This window comes from Colobus angolensis, unplaced genomic scaffold, assembly GCF_000951035.1.
Source record: "Colobus angolensis palliatus isolate OR3802 unplaced genomic scaffold, Cang.pa_1.0 Scaffold58, whole genome shotgun sequence".
In the NCBI taxonomy this organism is placed as follows: domain Eukaryota; kingdom Metazoa; phylum Chordata; class Mammalia; order Primates; family Cercopithecidae; genus Colobus; species Colobus angolensis.
The window spans coordinates 6,602,628-6,608,975 of record NW_012119376.1 but is presented as its reverse complement, the minus strand read 5'-3'; the positions used below and the strand labels follow the sequence as shown (position 1 = coordinate 6,608,975).

Below are 6,348 nucleotides of genomic sequence, written 5' to 3'. Positions count from 1 at the left end.
CTGCCAATCTGGAATTGTTTAAGTTCTACCTGAATCAGCAACTCCTGAGGGTAAGGGGTGAGGGGTAAACTGATTAAAAAGCTAAATTCATTAATTCAAAAAAAAATTTGAGTGTGTACTTACAAATGCTAGGGTCTGTCCTCCATTCTGGGTTTACGGTAATGAGCAAATGAAACATGACTCTGCTCTCCTGCAGCTTATAACCCAGTAAGAAAACATTTCTCTACTTTTACACAATCACACAGTCCCAAGAGGGAGGAAACACTGGTGTATTCAAATAAGAACTGTTTGAGCCCATTAAGAATTTTAATTAAAATGGCACACACTACTGCCCGAAATAAATGAATTATGAGAGGAGAGTACTTTAATGTGAATGTTGTTCTTCATGTGTCAAAATTGTGATTCCCAGTTTAACAAACATCTGTGATGGACAGTAAAACCTTGGTCGTCATTTGCATCCACTAGGATACAGCATCCAACTCTCAGTTTCTCCTTTCTGTACGACTCTCTCAAAAACAGTGAATCACCAAAGGACCAGCATTGGTTACCAAAATGAATATATTTTGTTCTGTAGTTTCCTGTCCTGGGGGCAAAAATACAAAACAAAACAAAAAATGGAGCAACGTACAGCACGAAATACTCAACTGGAGGCATCATGCCAAGAAAGCAACAGAAAGTTTTATACTTAAGCCAAATACTCCTGGGTTCCTTTCAAAATTTTAAATCGTGACAATTATCTTGATGTTTCTTGATGAATCAGATCTGTCTACAGAACAAAAGCTTGCTCGGGAGTTTTGTGTACTTTGAGGAATAATTATTTCCTAAGCTTATTCACTTTTTTAAGAAAGCAGCTTACAGACAGATTTAGAAGCCGGTATGCTTGAGTGAAAACATTTGTAATCAGTCAACCTACAGAGGCATTTTGCTTGAAATGTCAATTGAAAACAATTTTGTGTGGAAAAAGAACTTAAAAATTGATCCCATCAAAAAACATTTCTCACATTTTTTTTTTTTTTTTGAGACGGAGACTCACTCTGTAGCCCAGGCTGGAGTGCAGTGGCATAATCTCACCTCACTGCAACCTCCACCTCGGGGTTCAAGTGATTCTCCTGCCTCCGCCTTCCGAGTAGCTGGGATTACAGGTACACGCCATGCCCAGCTAATTTTAGTATTTTCACTACAGATGGGGTTTCACCATGTTGGCAAGGCTGGTCTCAAACTCCTGACCTCATCAAATGATCCACCTGCCTCGGCCTCCCAAAATGCTGGGGATTACAGGCGTGAGCTACCGCACCAGTGTCTAATTTTCTTACACACATTTCTGTGTCAACTTTGCAGTTTAAATTGTTGCCAAATTTTTCAAAGTCACCGCTACTTTTAATGAGTTATGGTATGGAAGCTTGCATTTAATTATAACAGCATTGTGTGACATTCAAATCTCTTCAATTTCATTGTTTCCTTCCCTCTTGGTGTAACTATATTAGTAAATAGCACATAATACATTGATGAACCTATTTTTATAGCTGATTAGCAAAATGTATATTTTACCTTTCCAGACCGTACACACACACAGTTGCTAAGCAGTTATTAAAATGCATCTATCAATAAACATCCACGTAGGAGTGTTTTCACTTATCTACTGCTGCATAACAAACCACTCTAAAACTTAATGGCTTAAAAAAAAACAACTGATACTTTTGCTCAAGATTCTGCAATCTAGGCAAGGCTCAGCTGACACCTCCCCAGCCATCATATAAGGCTGCATTTAGCTGACCAAGACCAGGTAGGATACTTGGACAGACAAGCCTCCCTCTCTCCCAGCATGTAGTTCTAGGGCCGCTCTCCATTCATGTGACTGCCCACTAAAATAACTGGACTTCATAGATATAATTGCTGGAACTTCTCAAAACTTAGGCCTGGAACTTGCACAGTCTAAGACTTATGCCACACACAGAAGGAAGGGCCTACCCAGTGGTGTAAATACTGTAAAAGCAGTAGTTTTCTTGGAGCCCCTCACTGTAACAGATCATAAGGGCAATTTATATTCCATCTTCAGAACTTATACTGTATTCCTGGGGGCTAAGAGCATAGAAGAGGCAAGATTTTTTTTTTTTTTTTAATTTCTGGGAAAATATTTGAAAGCAAGGCAATAGATGAGTAGTAGATTGGGGGTGAGGGATGAACATAGTCAACTGTAAAATAGCATATCTGAACAGCATTAGTATAAAAATGTAGACCTTCATACACCTTTTTAATGGAACTTGGTTATTGGTAAAATTAAGAAGGAGTTGTATATAGAGGCTTAGTTATTATTATGCAACACATAATCTTCAAGAAGCTGAACAAGGGAGATGATACACCAGGTTTATTACAGGAAGTGTATACACTACACTTCATTCACCGTTAGTGTCAGGCTAACCAGCAGAATCAGTGGAAAGACAAGAGCAAGCAATCTTTTAACCTTTCATCCAGAACCTCTCACAGTCAACTAGCCTGGGAGGGTATCGGCTCTATACACTTCATCTAGTCAGTCTCTCACTGGGAAAGGCAGAGAATACTCATTCCATACACCCTTTGTATTCAATAGCTTAACTTCCTCAAGTCAATGAAGCCACTCTGAAACTTGATACTCTATGGATCTTCCTTAAATTGGACCTATATGTAATATATATATCTTTATTTCCTTCTATAAAGCCATCCAAAAAAAAAGAAGAAGAACAGCGAATTCTATTTCTTTTTTTCTTTTCTCCACCACCAAGACATTTATTTGCAGGAGATGGGGTCAAATCTTACCATGAACTGGGTAGGACTGGAGATGCTGATCTGCCCAACCTCTGGGTACTCACAACTGCACAGGTAACCAGATCCTATATGCAAGGCATCACCATTAAACAGATGAGCATTAGATGAGGAGGACACATTCTAAGTATTCACATGATTTCCCATTCAGAGGAAGGTGTTGCCCTCATTATCAGAAGAATAGTGTTGAGAAAAACGCCGGCAGAGCCTAGCATTTGCCTACCAGCATAGGCCTAGACATGATGGTGGCCGTGTGCCAGGGGATCACACCCTATTTACAAAGGAGGAGAATGATGCTCCCAGCTGAGTTGCAGGATGGGCGCTGGGCTGACTGGAGGGGTAGATGGGGTGGGGTCTGACCCCATTAGCCTTTCCCTGTCCAACCTGGGCCCCCACAAGCCATTCTCCGGCCCTCTGCACAAGACAGACTCAGCAAATCCATGAGGTATGGGGATTCTGCCAACTCTCCACCTTCCCCCACCTTTCCCAGGTCTGGCAGGTGACCCAATCCACTGGGTGCAGCCTCACCTCCACCCAACTCCACATCTGGATAGACACATGGCAAATATGGAAATTGAAACCCAGCTGGGCTGGAGCACATCTGATTGTTGTTGGGTTGGAGTCGTCTTGCAGGTATCCCGAGATGGTCAGGCCTCACTGACGGTGGCCAGGTTGAGACCGTGTTTTTTAGATGATTCAGGTTACTCCAGGACGAAGCATGATCCTGATGACACCCAGCGGAAAAGCAGGCTGGAGCCTTGGAAGAGCTGGCCCTGCATACTGAGGTACTTCCAGCAGTGAATCCAGGATTTAAACACCGGGGAGTAACAGGGGAGCCCAGCCTGCAGGCCACAGTTGTTCACAGCCAGGAAGTCAACTAGCAGGAAGGGGTAGGTCAACATGCTCACTGTGATCCCCATCAAGCCCTTGGTGTGGCTCCGGATGGCCAGGGCCTGGTGGAAGCTGTCATCCACCAGGTAGGCACTGATGAAGTGGGCCAGTAAGTTATAGCCCCACAAGAAAACCACATCACCCAGGAGGTGAGGGATTTATCCAACAAATCCCAGCAGCCCTTCCTCTTTGAAAAGTTTCCCAATGGAGCTCAGCACGCCACTGTACTTGGCTTCCCATCCCACAAACTGGACCATCCAGCGCATTGAGATGACACACAGCGGGTGGGCCAACATGCGGGATATGCACTGCATCATCATCCCATAGGAGGTCTCCTTCACCACTTTCCTCAGGGAAGTCTTCATATCATCCTTGTTGGAAACCTGCTAGATCTCATCTGGAGGGAAAACCTTCTTCATACTACCCAGGTCACAGTAAAGAGGGCATTGGACATCAGCCGAGGCACAGCCCTATCTTACCATCCACTTGCACATCATACTTGGCATAGGTGAAGAAGCTTGGCAGATGAGGACTTTCCTCCCCAGCACGTCAGGCTTTGTGTTTGGGTCTTCCTTAATTAAAGCAAGTTCGTAACAAAGTTGTTCTAAATTACCTCGAATTTTGATAACATGTCATAAAACTCATCTGTTAAGCTTTAATAGCTACACATGCCAACCAACTTAATGTAATATATAATATTTTTCAAAGAAAAAAACTCACATGTATTACAACTGACCTCTATTGGTATTTCTTCAGTTTACCCTAAATGTTGACAAGTTTTGCCATTTATTATTTAAATTTGGAGAGGGCAAATCTTAGGAAAAGCAAAAAGGTTAAGGAACACAAAGAATTCTATTCAAAGAAACTCACAAAATAAATTTTGGAGCACAAACTGTGGTATGACAGTTTTCCTCTGTATTTCTAAACAACCACAAATAAGACTTTCTTTTTGCAATATGCAAGCTTCTTTCATCAAGCCAATTGGTTTAATTAGCATTTACATCATTTTAAGTTATGACTCACGTTAACAAAATAGAACAGTTGTAGAAACAATGAAACTTCAACGCTCGCTCAGAAATCACCTAACCCTAACCTTGTCTCTGCTTTCCAGATGTAGCAGCCAGCAGCTTCTTTAGATGAAAGGGGAATGGAAAGGAACGGTTTCCAAGAGGAAGGGGATGAGGGTAATAACATGGATCCAGAGCATATATGCTACCCATATATTAATGTGAAGGATCTCCTGTCTAATAACATGGATCCAGAGCATATATACTATCCATACACTCATGTGAAGGATCTCCTGTCTAATAACATGGATCCAGAGTATATATGCTACCCATATATTCATCTGAAGGATATCCTGTCTAATAACATTGATCCAGAGCATATATGCTACCCATACACTCATGTGAAGGATCTCCTGTCTAACAACATTGATCCAGAGCATATATGCTACCCATACACTCATGTGAAGGATCTCCTGTCTAACAACATTGATCCAGAGCATATATGCTCTCACGTGAAGGATCTCCTGTCTAATAACATGGATCCAGAGCATATACACTATCCATATGCTCACGTGAAGGATCTCCTGTCTAATAACATGGATCCAGAGCATATATACTACCCATACACTCATGTGAAGGATCTCCTGTCTAATAACATGCATCTGGAGCATATAAGCTACCCATATGCTCATTTGAAGGATCTCCTGCCTAATAACATGGATCCAGAGCATATATACTATCCATATACTCATGTGAAGGATCTCCTGTCTAACAACATTCCAGAAGCTACATGACAGAAATGTCAGTCATCACATTCACCACCAGCAAAGAGCTTAAGGCACTTACATGAGCAAAGTTACATTGACAGGAGGTACCCATTGGAAATCACAGTAAGTATCAGATACCTCGCTACCACTGACCAAACACAAACGAGATCAACAGAAAATACCATCGCAAAGATATGATTAGACTGAATATGTATAAAATTATTTCACTCTATTTTGGGGTTAAATAATTTTACCTAAACTTAAAGTAACACAGTAACTATATTCAATGTCAACACTGCTTCTATTTCTTATTAACAATATAGACCATGAAACTGTATCAGAACATTAGTATTCAATAATTTCATGTTCTGGTTGATGTCCTTACAGAACTTTCACTTCATCTTCTTTGCTAGATGAAATAATATTGATTACTTTGTGTTTACCTTTGCTAAAATGTATCAGTAATACCTTATAAAATTTAAATTAAGGTATGGCTGGTTAGGCACAGTGGCTCATACCTGTAATCCCAGCACTTTGGGAGGCTGAGGCGGGCAGATCACCTGAGGTCAGGAGTTCGAGACCAGCCTGACCAACATAGAGAAACCCATCTCTACTAAAAATACAAAATTAGCCGGGCGTGGTGGCTCATGCCTGTAATCCCAGCTACTCGGGAGGCTGAGGCAGGAGAATCGCTTGAACCAGGGAGGCAGAGGTTAGCCATTACGCTCCAGCCTGGGCAACAAGAGTGAAACTCCATCTCAAAAAAATAAAAAAATAAAAAACAAATAAAAATTTAAAAAAATTAAAGTATGGCTATATCACAGAACTTTAAAAGCCAAATGTTTCTAACATTACTTTAAAATCTAGAAAATCATGTTTCCATT

At 41.2% G+C, this 6,348-nt stretch overlaps 1 pseudogene; it reads right to left on the bottom strand.

The window, feature by feature from the left end:
• Positions 1-3,500: 3,500 nt before the first annotated feature.
• LOC105526156 lies at positions 3,501-4,235 on the bottom strand (annotated as a pseudogene).
• Positions 4,236-6,348: the final 2,113 nt, after the last annotated feature.